This window comes from Numida meleagris, chromosome Z (genome assembly GCF_002078875.1).
Source record: "Numida meleagris isolate 19003 breed g44 Domestic line chromosome Z, NumMel1.0, whole genome shotgun sequence".
NCBI classification, from domain to species: Eukaryota; Metazoa; Chordata; class Aves; order Galliformes; family Numididae; genus Numida; species Numida meleagris.
The window spans coordinates 69,832,395-69,849,124 of record NC_034438.1 but is presented as its reverse complement, the minus strand read 5'-3'; the positions used below and the strand labels follow the sequence as shown (position 1 = coordinate 69,849,124).

The window sequence follows — 16,730 nt, the reverse complement described above, 5'->3', positions numbered from 1 at the left end:
TTGGGTCCCCATCAGGTCCTGTGGCTGGGCTTCCCCCTGGCAGCCTCTTGGTAGCTGCTGGAGGCTGGCAGTTTTTTTCCTTTGCTTTCCTCTCTGCTCCTGGACCTTCTTGTTGGCTGTGCCGGGATGACCCAGTTAAAAATAACCTGGCTGAGCTATTTCTGTGAGGCACGTATGCTCCCTTGCCCATCTCCCTGCTCTATCAGCATGAAAGAAGAACGCAGTCATGCAGTACTACCGGGTGGCGGAAGTACCACGGGCAGATGTCACCTTGGGAGACTTTTTATCCTGGACCCCACTCTGCATTTCTGCTTGCCTTGGGAAGTCCATTGTGGCTCACTGGAAGGATGCTGCGAGGGGATGTGGCAGCAGCTGGTGGCTCTTTGTGGTGTGCGGGGCTGCAGTGTGCTGCTGGAGCCCCGCTGTTCAGTGTGGGGTGATGCTCCGTGACAATGACTGCCTTCTTTGGCTCAAGCAGGTATGTTTCCAGGTGGGCAGGCAAAAGTGTCGGAAGCCCCTTCTACCTGTGGTCCAAGCAGGTGGTGTCTGTGTCAGCAGAGGAGTTCCCGTCTCGCCTCTCCATGTCACCTAATAGGTCCACGTGTGCTTTGGGCTGCTGCTGGCACAGAGGAGGATGGGACGAGCCTCCTCCCTGGTGCCCTGGCTGGCACACACTGAAAATATGGGGCAGTGGGGCTTCTCCTGAGCACAGTCAGGAGGGCTCAGACCTCACAGTCTCATGAATGAGGAGACAACCCGTTTCCTTCTTGAGTAATCCCTTCACCTTCCAGTTCATGCCCTCCTTGTGCAATGCTGCTACTCCAGCCAGAAGTGTTTTTCACACCCAGGTTTCCAGGCGCTATATTCAAGTATTTTTGCAACGCTGGAGAACTGCTGCTATTTTGCAGTGTCAATTACAGCTGGGTTTCCTGACGAAAGCCACGTGTCTCTGGAACACGGTCCCCTCCAGGATCTCGCCGGCAGTCGTCCCTTTGTCCCACCACCACAATCACGACTGCAGACCCTCAACCACCCGCACCAGCAGTAATCCTCCGGCCTCTAGCCTGCAGGTTGGGCTGCTGATAGGACGCAACTGAAGCAAGTCCCGGCGCTCCTGGCTTGGACGTGGCTGGGAGGAGGCTCTTTGCCCGTCCTGCTGCAGCGGGAGATGCGCTGTGCCGGGGGGCACCGGGTGTCTCTGGGGTGGAAGGGGAGCTCAGGCTGCAGGTGCAGAGCCACTGTGCTTTGAGGCAGCGGGCTGGGGTTGGGGGGTGGGCACGTGTCGTTTTCCAGAAGCGCACCCAGCCCTTAATCTGAGCCCCCGAACGGTGGGTGTGGATCCTTAGGAACAAAAGGCAAAGAAAGGCAATTGATAAAATCAGGGCCCGTCGCAGGATGGCTGATTTAATGACTGGTTCCCAGCTGGCTGATCTGAAAGGCTCCCATCCAGGGTGGCAGATAGCGTTGTTTTTTCCTAGGACATGCCTCTGAGCAGCTGCGAGAGGGTCCTACTGCCTGGCAGAAAGGCGTGCTGAAAGGTTTTTATTTGCTGCTGTGGATTGATTGGAGTACAGATGCTCTGGAGGATGTTCTGCATTATTCATGTGGTAGATACCTTCGCTAAAAGCTAATGCACAGCCTGGAGGCTGTGGGAAGCCGGTGCGGCCCTTTGTGTGGTTTTGTTGATTCACTGGGAAGTCTGGACTACACTTAAGCTTTTTTTTTTTTTTTTTCTTTTTTTTTATGAATATGGAGATTGATAAAGCGAATTGAGGAATGTCAGATCACTTAGCTAATGGCTCTCCTCCTCCATCTTTGTTTACAAACAACGACCTGCTGATTTTTTAATTTCAATTTTTTTGGAACGCATTGTTCATATAAAACTTCTAGCCGGGCTGGCCCTGTTCGTGAGGCTTCACCTGTAGCTTAGCTTTCTCGTGGCACAGAGCTTAAGCTGCTCCCCTGAAGGGGCTCAAGTGTCTGAGGTGGGGCATGCATGCCAAGGCAGGCTTTGAAAGCTGAGCGTTTGCGGTAATGGAGCTCTGCACGGAGCTCCACAAATGCATATGCATTAGTTTTATCTGTGCGAATTCCCACTAGTGAGCGTGGATGCTGGGGTACCCACCTCCAGCTGCAGCAGAGCCACAGGACACACCATCTGTCCTGTGCTGTGCTGTGTGTTGGGGGACCTCAGCAGGGCCACGCTCCGAGATCCAGGTGCCCTTCTTGTGGGAAGGGGCACAACTGCTTGTGCCTGGAGCCCCTGCACAGCCCCTTCTGAGCTGCAGGTAGCAGACACCTCTTTCAGAAGCAGCTCTGTATTGCACTGCAAGCCTAGGAGTCAAAGACAAGCAGTGCTTGTACTGCACGCACCACGTCTGCTCTGGGGGAGGCCTTGCAGCAGTCAGCAAGGTGGGTTTGCTTCCCAGCGGTGGACCCTGACAACAGTTGCAGAAAGCCATGCTGGGAACACGTCTCGTCCTGCAGCTCTTTCCTGTGTCAGTGACCACCTGGCCGCCAAGTGACAGCCCAAACCGTGCTGATCCCTCCCGAGCCAAGGTGTGCTGGTCTGGGCTCCCATCTGGGGACATCCCCAGGGCAATGCCCATCCAGGCAGGGCTGCAGGAAAGGAAACTGCCCCTCCTTGCCCCGCGTTAGGTGAAACTGAGCTGTGAACCGGGAAGTGAGAACTGTTTTATCTGTGCAGTTTATTGCTCTCATGACAATAAATGTGTAGCCCCTAGGTTTCTAGTGGTGTTTTAAAAGACACGTATGGATGGTATTTAGGGCTTCAGATTGCTGCGTGATTGACTTGGGTTCCCAGAAGTCGCAAAACCCAGCGCAGGCAGAGGTGTAATGCAGCCTCTCCTGCATGTCACTGCAGCCTTGGCTCTCTGTGGTGGGAGCAGCAAGATTTTTTGTAGCGCTGAGAAGACGTGTTATGACAGGAGTCCTGGCTCGCTGTTCTGTAATCTGAACTCCTGGGGGTTGCTCCAGATCTCCAGTCACAGATGGGACTTGAGTTCTCCCCCTGCAGCGGAGAAGATTGATCTGCTGTTGTGAAACTGCTGGTGACGCAGATGTTTGGTGTGCTGGACCTGGAGCTCGGTCTCATGTATTAGGAAAAAAACAGTTTCCAAAGACCCATGAGAAAAAAAGCATGCAAGTAATGGAGAACTTGCACCTCTCTCGGTCAGGCTGCCACGAACGGCAAGTGCTTTGCTGTCCCACGTGCAGTCCTGTCCATCTGCTGGTTGCTCAGCTAGTGAACTGCTGCCCATCAGCTCTGGCATGCCCTGCTGTCACCCTGTCAGCTTGGTTCTGCCTGGCAGGGCTCACAGCTGCTGACAATATTGGCTTCTTGGTGGGACAAACACAGAACCCGTCCAAACCTGGCTAAATTCCTCTGCAACAATAGGAAGGGAAAAATTGGAATGTGGGCTCCGATGGGGTAGACTGAGGCTAGGCTGTGTTCAGGGCTAGTGTGTGGAGACCGTGCTCAGTGTCATCTGCAGGATCCACACCAGGAACAGGATGTCTTTGAGGACACTAGAGACAGTGGAGGAGAGACCCTAGCTCTAGACAAAGGGAACTGTAAGCCTCTACATAGCAAGAATGTCAGAACAACATGAAAAAGTGGAACATCTGGGAGGGACAGTGAACAGAAGAAGCAGAATGAGCATGGCAATCTAACCATGTCAACCCACTCTAATTTGCTCTCATGAAGGGTGGTAAGCCCAGTGCACAGTGTAAAAGCAGGGCATGTTATTTATCTTGACTTTAGACCAATGTTCAGTGCTGCTGCATGTAATCAAGATGAGGGAACATGCACTATATACACTTGTCTATGGTAAGAGACATGTAAATCTGGCAGAGGAGCTATATAGCAGCTTCTGTGGCTGCATGAGTAACAGCTGATTATCAAAATGGGAGAACTCATTGAGAAAAGCTTTGCAGGGTTCTCCCTGTCACCTGAAGCTGTTTGATATTTTTGTTAGTGTTAGGACAAAGGAAGAATAATAAACAGGAACCAAGAGGAGCAGGAAGCCTGCAGAAGGCAAGGCTCTGGTTTGAGATTGCCTTGATGAGCTGCAGGTACAGCATGGGAAAAATAGGATGCATCTCAGCAGTGACAGGTTCTTGTCTCTGGATGACATGATGCAGGCAGGCTCAGAGCAGTCCTGAAGAAAAGCATCCAGGGGCTGTGGTTCATCCCATACTGAGCAGAACACGGTGACATGCTGCAGCAAGAAACTGATAAACACCATCAGGAAAGAATCTGGTAAATGATGAAGAAAGCACATGTTCACCCAGGTTAGTAAATCAGAAATATGCTAGCTGTAGGTGCACCTGCTCTGGAAAAATATGGATCTGCTGGGAGAAAGCAGAAGCAAGGAAAACAAAATTCATCAGCTGTTGAGAAAACGTGGGCAATGGCGAGAGAATGAGGTCTGTCTGGGGAGGACTGAAAAGCTGTGTGTCAGATGCATAGGAAAGCTTGCTGCTTGAGGAAGGAAACACTTTTTCCAGTGAGGTGGCTGAATAGGAGAAGAAGCAAGGGAGATGTTTGCACAAAAGGAGATGTAGCTTTGAAAGCTCCGTAATATTCAAGGCAGCTGAGAACTGGTAAGCTTTGTAGGAAGCTGCTGCTCTGTCACTGGAGGATTTCAGAAACAGGTTCTCAGGGAAGGAGGTAAAGAAATGAATGGGAAGATTGAGCTGTGCTCCCAAGAACTGCGAGGATCTGCCTGATTTCCACAAACGTATCCTTCCTGGGAGAGATGCAGGCGTACAGTGAGGGTGGTGAGAGTCTATCTTGAACTCGAGCCTGCAGCACTCAAAAAGCAGGAACTTCCCATTTTACACAAATCCCATCAATGTAAGGACCTTCTGTCTAACCTCGTGCTGCTTCCTTGTTCTGGTGTGGGACGGTACCGAGCGCTGGAAACCTGAGCACGCAGAGATTTTGATGTTTGTTGGCACAGTTTGGCATGTGAGGCCTGGCTGGGCTTTACAAAAGCTATGGTGACTCTCCCTCTATCTCACCTTTTTTCTGCGTTTCCACCAGCTTTGTTCTTTTTCACTTCTTTGATCTCCTTTTTCCTTTTCCCGGCCTTCCCTGAAAACCTAGCATCGCTTTCCTTCTAATCTCATGAAGCTGGATTTAAATGAGGACGCACTGCAGTTCAGCTATTTTTGTTGCTTTCAGTCACCTGGTTGAGTTGTCACAGCTCATGTTCCCTCCCGAGCGCTGCTGATCTGATGAGTCCCCTCCAGACAGTGTCCAGGAACACATTTTCTTTACGGTGAATGCACGTAGAAATTTCTGGTCTGCTTTCACTCTGTATCCCTAGAGATCAGCGTGCAGATTTCAGAGAGTTGCAGTATGGCCAAAGATGGAGATGGGTGCTCGGACCCCAGCTGAGGGCAGGGCTGCCTGCAGCACGATGCTCAGGGCATGGTCTGACTGGGTTTTGAGGATGGGGGCACAGACTCCTCAGCCTCTTTGGGCAGCCGGTTTGACTGCTGGACAACTCCCAGTAAGAAGTTCCTTCTTGTGTCTTAGCTGTGTGATGAAAGTCAGGCTGAAGGGGCTGTGCTTCCCATGATCCTTCTTCATGCCTTTGTGCTACAACTTCAACTTCCCTTGCTTCCAGTACGGTGTTCTTTAATACGTCCGTGCCACCTGCAAGGGCTTAACTGCTTTACCTACCTTGCTCCTCGCTCCTGTCCAGCAAGCTTTGTCATTTGTGCGTAGATCTGCTTTCTGAGCAAAAACAGAGTTGCAGTTAACGTTTGGACTTTCTGCCTTCTCTGGACAAAAGAAAACAATTACGCTGACTTTAAGAGGGGAGTTGGAAGCTGGTGATTTGCCATGGCACCTGCCCGTTTCTGTGGAATCAGAGAGGAATCAGAACCAGAGGAATGGAAGATTCAAGGTACTCATGCAATGCCACTGGCTGCTGTTGCTGGGGAAAAGATAACGTGTTAAACTTGTGGTTGGTTCCTAGCAATACTTCTTCCCTGCCGCCAGCTGCACGTCACACAGCTTTACCCAGAGCCTTCTGTACCTGAAGATAAGGAGAACTTAAAATGCAAAGGGATAGTGTGACCCTTTGAGCACAGGGTCTGGGTGGCTGTATGAGGACTCTGCTGAGATTTAATAATGTGCAATTTCTTGGAAAGAGCTTATTATAAACGAGTGTCACCGGCAGGAGAGAGGAGCATTCACATCTATGATAGAGACCTTTATCATGAGGAAGCAATAGCTGCTAATGGGATGAGATGAGAATGGTCCAAAGTCAGTGGAGCAAAGGAGTGCTTTTGCGAAGCCTCCACCTGCTCTTGCAACAGTCTGACAGCACAGTAGCTTCCTTGGTATTTTGAGGGATTTCCTCGAGTTTTCTTGCAGCCTACAAAGCATGGACTGCCTCTCCACCTGCCTGGTGGCACATAGGATGTGGTACTTACGAGCAGGTCTGTATCATTAGTGACCCTGTCATTAAGTGACTTACAAGCACAACCCAGCAGGCTTTCCCCGGGCTGCTGGTGCGTGTCGCTGAGGGCTGGAGGTGAGTGGTTCTGGAAGAACGTCCTGCTCTGCCTCTTCTCAGGCCATGCATGAAGAACTGTAAGCAGAAGACTGAAGGTCTCAGGTGCATGGGGGGGGTCACCCTGTGCAGGGCTCCAGGAGAGTGAGCGGTCTCTCTCCAGCAAGGCAGTGCTGGAGAAAGCCACAGCCATGCAGTCGCTGGGGACAGCTTTGCTTGGAACAGGGGAGCTGTTCACTAAGAGCTGTGACAGTACTGTCCCTATTGCTGCTGCTCATGGAAGGGGAGAGAGGAGCGTGGTGAGCTGTGAAGAGCTGGCTGCTCTGGTGAGATCACCTGAGAACAAAGGCTGCACAGGGTAGGGTGGCTGGAGCAGCTCCTGCTCCAAGGGGCTGACTGCTCATGCCTGAGCCTGATCTGTGCTTGCATGAGGGATGCTGTCCTGTCTTCCAAAACCCTTCAGGGAAGAGTATGCGTTACTGGCAGAAAACTGACTACAGTGCTTGGTTTAACAACAGGGGCATGTTTTCCCACTTCCTTTTCTACTGGAGCGCTTTTCATTGTCATGAAAGCTGGTGGCAAAGAAGGACACAAAGGACTGAAAACTGAAACCCAGCTCTGTTCCAAGACACTGGCACTCCAGACGAGCACAGGCAGACACCTTTCTTGACGCTTGCTCGTTTAGCCATCACTGCACTCCTGCCAGGGTTGCAGCCGACAGCCGCTTCTCTGCTTAGGGCTAGAAGAGGTGAGAAATGCATGTGGACCAGTGTGAGGTTGAAAGCTGTAAAGCCATCAGAAAGTAAGAAGCTTCTCTACGCAGTGTTTCTCCAGCCTGTCCTTGGAGCGCTGCTGCTTAACAGCAGGGGCAGGGTCTGCTGGAATAGGTGCGCTGCAGAGAGGTCTTTGCTCTGTGGGACAAGCGTTGGTAACGTTATTCAGAGTAAATGCAATGGCCTGGTGTTTGTAGAATCCTTCTCTTGCTTGTGCGGAAACAATCCCAGCCTAGCTGGGTGGACCCGCGACCTGGTCAGCTTGTTCGGTCTCTCTAGCTATCTCCTGGAAGGCTTCTGAGTCTTGCTGGAGTGCAGCACCCTGCGGAGAGATGTTTTCTGTGGGTGGTGTAAGAAACGCTGTGCCCGCTGACCCCACACCTGCGGGGCTGTACCCGGCTGTGCCCTCGGTCCCTCCACTGCCCTGGCACCTGCAGGGTGCTCTGAGCAGGGCTCAGCACCTCTTCACGTGGGGCCTCGGAGAGCCAGACCTTGTGCCTGAGCACGGACTGCATGAGAGCAGGAGGCAGATGTCTTCTGGCTGCAGTGTAAACCTGCTGGGGGGCAGCGTGGAGGGAGGAGGGTGGGTGCTTCTATGGAGCTCCTCTGTACAGCCCGCTCGGTACGCAGTCACGCCATGAAATTCACAGTGCGCGTAGCTGGCTCTCAGGCAGAAAACCAGCAGCGTTCCATGATATATTAATGACTTTATTTAAAGTCATGCATTTCGCTGATTCCTTCCTGCACGCCCTGGCGTATTTGGAGTGGCCTTGTCCCTCCTGGGTCCCGTACTCCGCGTGATATGCGGTGTGGGGCAGATGGAGCTGATTTCATGTCTGTCCTGATCTTGTCCTCTGTCCCCGTGTGTTAGCAAACTGCCGTTAGCCGACTAGCCTTGGCAGAGCCACGGCTTTGCTGTGTCTCCCAGGGTGACTCCTCTCTTCTTTTGGAAGCAAGTTACATAATTCATTTTTTGGATGGGGAGGGCTAAATGTGAAGATGACGGGAAAGGGAGGAGCGAGGATTTGGCAGGAGGAGGATGAGCGGAATGAAACTGAGCTGGTAGAAGGAAAGCAGCCAGGGAAGACCATGGATCTAAGCAGATCTGGGGAAGGCCGGTGATTCTCGCTTTGTTTGGTTTCATTACCTGGAGCTGAATGCACGCCAAAGTTTTGTTTTGTGGACAGCTGAAACAGGGCTGAAAAGTGGACGAACCTCTTCTCTGGAGACTTTTGGCCATCAATCCTTGTGTCAGTTTCAGTCTGTTTATTTGCACGCCGTTGGAGGCCTGGTTCTCTTGTGGCACTCTCCTCGGATACTTGTGAACGGTGTTCTCACCGTTTATTATAATATATAATTTATTTTTTGGCTTTAGAAATGTTCCCTAAAAATGATGAGGTTGGCAGGGATAAGACATTACCGGTGCCATACAAGTTGAGCATTCTGAAAGAGAAAAGGGAAAAGTTTTCGTGGCGTTGCATGTTGAAATATTCACAGTAGCTTTCAAAATCTCCCCTTATCAGTGGTTGCATTCCTTTATTTGTCCCCGTTTTACCTCTTTTTGACCCAGCCTGCAAGAGAAGGAACAAAGGGTAGATGTATTTTCTTTCTGCTTTTCAAATTATTGCTAACACTCAGATTAGGACCTCAAAAAAATCATTCAGAGCTATGAATTCCTCTGATGGGAGGCAGGGGGGAAGAGCGTCCAACTTGTCAGGCTGCATCCTGGGCATCCGGTGCTTTACATAGTGGGTAATGAGGGAAAGGCAGAGCTTGGGAACCTGCCTAGGAGCAAAAGGAAACAGCACTTAAAAGCGTTGTGGAAGATTGCCCCATCAGTGCTTTCCCAAGGGGTGCTGTGGAGCCAGGTCTCCGGGGGCCGGCAGGATTTCAGCCACGCTCTCCTGGTGCCGGGGCAGCTCTCTGCTGGGGTGCAGTGCAGGCCGTGCTCAGCACAGGTTGCACAGAAAAGGAAGGCTCGTTGAGAGCGAAGGAAAGGTAATCATTAATCTTAGATGTCCCCGGTGGGTATTTGAACCCTTCAGACCAAGAGAAAAGGAAAGAGTTACTTGACAAGGGGCTCGTGCCATCCCTACTGCACAGGATGAGCTGGAAAGCTCTCAGCCCAGGTGTGAGGTGTGCTGAGGAGTGTGAGCATTTCTGATGCATGGATGGAGAGAGGATGCAAGTCTTGTTTATCGGGTGGTGCTGTGCCAGACTGCCCTCCAGGAGCTCTGAGATCAGCCCTGGGATCGGCGGCAGAAATGGGAATTCTGTTCCCCCTTTTGCTTACCTGAAAGTCAGTGGTTCTGGGCAGCATTCTGCTAGACCGTACAAGCTGCTATTCAGCCTTGAAAGCCAGCATGGGCGGAACTGAGCGCTGCTTCTGCAGCTCACGCAGCCTTCACGCGCCCTGCTTCAGCACCGGGATTGCAGCACAGTCTTGTGAGGGATCCTTGATCTAACGTGACGCTCCACTGGTAGCGAAGAGCGGGATGAAGCGGGCATTTTGGGTGAGGAGGGCTGAAAAAGCCAACGTGGTTTTGACGACAGCAGTAAAACAAAGTCTGCATGCCTTCTCCTGGCAGTGACACAGTGCTTTGCGCCCGGGCAGGCACACTGGAGATAGCATCTGGTTATCAGCAGCAACGCCCTTCACCAGCTGTGTGTCTCACCCCATTCAGGAAAAGCCTTTTTGTGCCCGGAGGCCCTGGAACACACCCCCAGGGAATTTCTGTGCCAAGCTGCTCTGAAACGTTTTCTGTGCCCGCTGGCTTCAGGTTGTTTCGGGGCAGCCTGGAGCCAGGCTTCCCTGAAAAAATGCCCGGGCCAGTTATGTTGCAGGCAGCCGGCCTCAGCTCACAAGTGGTCTCAGCCTGGTTAGCTTGAAAAATTTTCTAAGCCCAGGGCCCTTCCAGAATTGACACTGACACAGACCCAGGTGGTCCCGGCCAAATGAGATGTTTCTTCTGCCCTCTGGACTTGTTCATCCATTTGCTGTGAGTTCTCTGGATGCCCTCTTCCCTTCCTTTCAGGGCTTTTGTACCTCCGTCTCCTTCCTTCCCTTTCCACGGTATGTTGTAACCTCTGCTTCTGAAGGTCTGATCCCATCAGACCCGTTCCTCTCTCGTTCAGCTCTACGCCTGGGTTGTGCCTTCCCTCTGCGCATCCATTTTGCAGTTCCGTGCAGCTTTCAGTCTGAGGGGAATAGAGCCTGCTTGTTTTCATGGGGACGTAGCAGAAGGCTTAAACTCACATGTTACATCAGCCAAGCAAACTCAGACTTCTGTCATTCACCTCCTCTTGGACCACTTCTGATAATGGCTCTGAGCAGTGCTATGTTTGACAGGAGCCGTTCTGACCTGTCACTGGCAGCTGTGATGGCTGTGGCTAATCAGCTTGGCTTGCAGCATGGTGCCATAATGAAGCAGATTGCTCTGCAGTAGCATTATGTGATCCCACCCTTTTGCGTTGGGTGTGAAGAATTGCAACTCTTCATATGGCTGTTAAGTATTTCAGTTGTAAACTGCATGAAAGGAAGATGGCAGGCGTCCTGCAGAAGGAACAGCGTGGCCATAGGGGCAGATGAAGCACTGCTGCACACAGGCTTGCTGCAGATGAAACCACAACATTTATTTTCTGTTCCTGCTCTGTTAGTCTGCCCCAGCCCAGATCATGATCAGCTGTAGCTCCGTGGTCATTGCTAGGTTTTAATCAGTGCCTGTTATCGCAGCTTCCCTCCTCATCTCCACGCTGAAGCTTTAAGGATTTTTTAAGCCACGTGCCCTTAGTCCTGTTCCCTAGCACTGGCCACTGAATTCTCAAGTTGCCCGGCACTGGTTCAGACTGCAGTGCCTGGCACTGATGGCTTTTTCTGCCATGTGTGTTGCTGCTGCTGAGAAACATGAGCTGAACTGAAGTGCTCGTGGAGGAGGCTGGAGCACTCTGCTCAGCCTGGTTTTCCCTGCGCTTTTGTAATGTGCATCATGTGTCTGTCCTGGGAACAGACAGCTCGTGCCATGCTTCGGTATTTCAGCACGGAGCTGGGCTGCCTTGTCTCCTGTTTGCATATTCAGAGAAAGAAATGTGCTTGGGATGAAAGAAAATAGTCAGCACCCATTGGGGGATTGCTCGGCCCTTCCCCTCACATGAAGTCCTGGGAAAATGGTCACTGGCACTTTGCTGAGTCAGGGTGGATGGCAGAAAAAAGTCCCAGCTCCAGAAGCAGATATGCACGCTCAGCCCTTCGGCGTGGTGGCTGGGTCCTGGAGGCTGACCGTTCTGCTGTGTGCACCTGGGAGATAAAAAATGAAGGTCCTGCCTGGCAGCCAGCGCATGAGTGAATGGAGGTTCTGGCTCACATGCCCTTATGGTGTCATCTCTCCTCTCCTGTGTGCAGATCTGGTGTTACATGTTGCGCGTGTGACGTGATGGAGTTGCGGGGCAGCAGATGGCATATGCCTTGGGGTTTGCTAGTCCCTTGGGACTGGGAAGGAGCAGAAGGCTGGCACGCCTGGAGCGTGTCATGCAGGAGCCAGGCATGCTAAGCGGGATTTCCTGCCCCTGAACATCCTGCTTAGGTTACAGACCCATCTCACATCTGGCCTTTATGTAGTCCAGACTCCTCCCTGGGCTGGTGCAGCGGGCCCAGTGATGCTCGCAGCCCCTGCTGGAGATGTGCATGCTTACTCACAGTGAAGGAGGCAAGGTCTGGTTCACAGCTCCTCCTGCTCCCTGCAGTGCAGGCTGGTTGCTGGCACAGCTGCACCTCCTGCGTGGTGCCCGGGTGAGCTGAGGGGATCTCAGCTCTGCCACAGGGACACCAGTTCCCTCTGCGTCCTGCTGGGATGTGACCACCATCCATTTGTGCTCCATTTGTCCCACACCACATGCTTTTTATGAGCCTGTTCTGCTCAAGTCCATTCCCCCTCCCCCCCAGTGTATTAATTTTCTGCTTTTTGAGCAAGAGAAAGCAAAAGTAAGGACGTGGTGAAGATGCCAGCACATGAAGAGACCAGGAGCATGTGCTAGAAGTCAGCTGGTGGCAGTGTGCGGAGCCACAGCCAGGGCTGGCATCTCCAGGAGCTAAGGTGCCCACTGTCTTCCTTCCAGGCTTCATCAGAGTCTGAGGAAAGTAAACTTGCTGGTCTGTAAGCCCCCCGGCTCCCGGCACTGTCTACACACTACACCAAGGCCACCAAAACCAGTGAAAGGCCAGAATGGGCTGCTGCCAACCTCGTGAGTTTTCGGACCATTAGAGCTGATGTTGCTGCAGTGACACAACACTGTGCACCAGAGGGGAAGGTGCTCTCGCTTGGGTCTGGGTTAGGCTATCACATATCTGGTTTTCCTCAAACATGGCTCTTGCTTTTATCTTGTGCTTATTTTATTCAGGGGCGAGAGAAATTCACCCAGAATTCACAAATGTTGTGCATAGTGCAGGGGAATATGGTGTGAGTGGGATACCACAGGGTGAGTGGGAACTTGTTGGCCTACAGTGAAGCACGTGTCCATTCATTCAGACCTGCGTACACCCATTTATTTGGCATTTCCTGAAGGGTAGCACAGGTCTTCCAAGACTGCTGCTGGGTATTCCAGACATCCTTCGTCTTCGCAGCCCTTTTTAGGAACTCACACCTTCAGGGAAGATCTTGGACTTTGGCAGTCAGATTTCACAGGTGAGCCTCATGAAGGAGTCAGAGCTAAAGCAGAGCAAAGTCCCTTCAGTGTTGCTGAATTGTATTTCTGAGGGCAGGTGGTGGGCATACATACACTCTCCATCTTTAACCATCATTTCTTTAGACGTCATGTAAGTCTTTCCACATTTATGCCTGGCAAACACAGAAGAGCCAAGGAGGATGAGTCTGATGCTATCAATGCACCCCCGTGGTTTTCTGAGCAACTTTTTGATTGGAAAAGGAGTGTCATTCATTCTGGCCGCTGCTGAGAATCACTTCTGCTTCATTAGTTTCCCTTAAGATAACAGACCCAAGAGGGGCAAGGACGATATGACTGCATCTTTAACAGGAGGTCTTGCAAAACAGCAGTCTTAGAGATGAATACTAGATCTTGCATGAGCTATTGCTGTGCTCGCTGCATCTGTGACTCAACCTGTGCATACCCAGAAACAGTAGGGCTAGGTGCAGACCCATTTTTTTCACTTAAGCCTGCATTCTGTGCTCTACACTGCAGACATTTCTCTGGTTACCTTGGGTCTCCATTATGCTGCGCCCCTCGTCGCAATCCCTGCTGCTTTCAAAGGGTTGAACCAGGGAATGCTTTCACAGTCATGCCCCTTTCTCTTAGCAAATGTGAGGAGCTGCAACTATGGCCTCCCTTTCTCTGCCTCCTTCCGCTGCATGTTGGAGCTTGGACAAGAGGTGGGGATCTTTTTACACTTGCACGAGTGCTCCTTTGCTCTGCGGTTAAGGTTCTTCACATGATCAGATCTTTATCTCAAGGTGGTCCATATTGTGTCCTTCTTTCACCTCAGGAATCCAGGAATGCCTGTTGTGAGGGGCTTCAGGGAATCTTTTATAACTAGCTATATGTCCTTGCTATGTCTGCTTCAGTCTCCTTCATTATCCTGCATGCAGAGACAGAGGAACTGCTTTCACTGTTTGTGCCAGCAATAAGGAACCATGAGGCAAATGGATGTTTTTTACTTTTTTTCATGTACAGCACGGCATATTCTTTAACGAGATGAGAGTGCTTCCAGTGGCAGGGCTGCACAGGTCAATGGGCAAAAGTTGTCTAGAAAATATTGTTTAGCCTTGAAAAGCTTGCTTTGACTGACTGCTGCAATCAGTGGTGAGCTGAGACCTTGGGAAAGCTTGCAGAGATCTCTGTGTCCTATTCCAGCATCTTTCAGGTAAAAACCTCCCTAAATGCTCTTTGTTGGAAGAGGGAGGAGCGATGTACACAAGCTCCTAAGTCCTGGTCTTTGAAAGCTGGGTGAGAAGAGAATGATGCTACGCATTCTTTGCATCAGCCGTGTGGTTAGAGACGTACATACACTGGTACAGCCTGCAGTATCTCCCTCCATCCCAGCTTCTTCTTCTCAGGAGGTGACCAGTGACACTGGGAGTTAGGCTAGGTTGGTAAGGAGGGAGGGAGGGAAGAGCGATCCTTGGACTGCAAAGGCTGTGTTGCCTTCCTCCTGTCTCCAGGATGCGAAGGGCTCTGTCCTATGCTGCATGGGATTGATGGTCCCTTCACCGCTCCTTTTTTGTCCTTTCATCCGTTCAGCACCAGCTGCTGTGCTGAGACTTGCACCAGACTGAACCGCACGTGTGTGGGGATCTTCTGCCTCAGATGGGAGAACTCAGCTCCAGGTGCTTCTCGGATTAGGGATATGCTACCCGTGGGTACTGTGACACGGGAGGGACTTGAGAGGTTTGGCAGTCAAGGAGGAAACTGGACCCAAAGGTAGATTTACTGAATTTAACTTAAGTCGTGATTATGAGACCCCTCCTCCATTAAGGAAATGAGAGAGACCTTGCTCTTCCCTGGAGTTGAAATCTCCTCTTAGAACAGGACCTTGGGTGGTTTGGTCGCATCATTGTTTTGCTGCTCCCAGTACCTCCCTCATAGTGTTCATGGCAGTGCTCTAAGCTCTCGATGGAGACGAAGCGATCAGTCCCTGACTTCCAAGCAGAACAGCCAACCTTCTTGTTGCAGAGCAGCCAGCCTTTCCCCTGCGAAGGGATGGGCTGCACGGAGCTGACAAGGGCAGCCTGTCTTCTTGCTGCCCCACAAGCAGAGGTGAGCTGAGGACCCTCCAGCTGGTTGTACCCAGCGCTGCACACTCAGCATTTTCAAGTCGTTGGGCTTTGCCTTTGCTGTCTCTCCCTGATCAGACAGGGATGTGTAAAAGCAGGGACTCAGTGAACTGAAGCCAGCTCTCTAGTGCTCGGAAAAATCTAACACCATTAATTCCCCAGAACATTCGGGGGAAATGTACTGCTATGGGACTGTGAAAAAACATTCAATTCTCTCTTTCAAATGCACAAATATACAATTTTCGAAGGGAGAGGTGCAAGTTTTTGCAGTAGAGAAAAAAAGATCTGCCCTGTTGACAAAACGCTGGTGTATTTTCCTCCATTTTCTCCCCATCATCCCTTTTACCAGTTGCTATTTGCTGCCTTGACCCTGTTTTGAAAACGATTGTCTCTCCAAACAGCAGCTTACATGAAATGGGGAAGAAACTTATTGTTGCCACTCCCCGCTGGAGGAGCAGCCCGAAAAACCAGGGCTGCACGACAGGCTTCAGGTTTATGGGGCTGAAAGTCCACGCACAGGAGCACGCATCCTGGTATGCTGGCAGCGGTGTTCTCAGTACAGTGTGCACAGAAGACCTGAAGTCACAGAATCACAGGGCAGCTGAGGTTGGAAGAGATCTGTTGAGATCCTCTGGTCCGATCCCCTGATCAGAACAGGACCAGCTGGAACAGGCTGCCCAGGACCATCACCAGGCAGGTTCTAAGCATCTCCACAAACTCTCTTGGGGAACCTGTGCAACTGCTCTGTCCCCTGCACGAGAAGGTGTTTCCTGACTCTCAGAGGGAACCTCCTGTGTTTCTGTTTTTGCCCACTCCCTCTTGTCCTGGCCCTGGGCACCATTGAAAACAGCCTGGCTCTGTCTTCTCTGCACTCTCCTTTCGGGTATTTATTGACACTGATGAGATTCCCCCTGAGCCTTCTCTTCCCCAGCCCATCGCAGCCCTCTCAGCCTTTCTTCTTAGCAGAGGTGCTCCAGCCCCTTTGTACGTTTTGTAGCCTTTGACTGGACTCTGCAGTAGCTCCATGCTTTCCTCGTGTTCAGAAGGCCTGGAGCCAGCAATGCTGTAGGAAGGTTTTTGCAGCTCCCAGTGGCCATGGAGGCAGCTCTGATGTCTCCACGAGGCTCCCTGCTCTGTGAGGGGAGAGGACCCGCTTCCTCATGCCTGGGTGAGGCACGGAAGGCTGCGATCAGCACGGAAATGTGTCAGCACGGCATGGCTTGGGTGGGCTGGTATGACGTGAGGTTCACTGAAGGGGTGTGTGAGGGTCATCTGGGAGCTCAAAGGCCCTTGTGGGGCTGCTCTGCTGCAGGACTCACCCAAGATAGCAGAGAAGTCAAAGTGGGCTTTCCCGCTGTTTCCCAGTGTTGGGAAGTGGTGCTGGCCAGGAAGCTGCTTCTGTCCTGTGAGGAAGTTGTTTCAACGGGGTGACAATCTTACATGGGTGGAGAGCAAAAGAGGAAAGAGCAGTTATCTGTGTGGTACGTGAGTGGAGCAGATAACGTGTTGTTGTTCTTCCAAAGCAGAATGCTTGAGATCATCAGCTCCTGGACAGACAGCCCTGCAGAGCAGTGGGCTGCCCAGCCCAGCTCTTCCCGGTTTCTGGGCTGCTGCTCACTTGTGCG

General features: G+C 51.6%; 1 long non-coding RNA gene across 1 annotated transcript; it reads right to left on the bottom strand.

Annotated features, from left to right (window-relative positions):
- LOC110389735 lies at nucleotides 1,735–15,720 on the bottom strand. Its single transcript, XR_002433360.1, has 2 exons — nucleotides 9,618–15,720; nucleotides 1,735–8,767 (listed from the first exon to the last, which is right to left on the bottom strand). It is a non-coding gene; the product is annotated as an uncharacterized LOC110389735 (long non-coding RNA).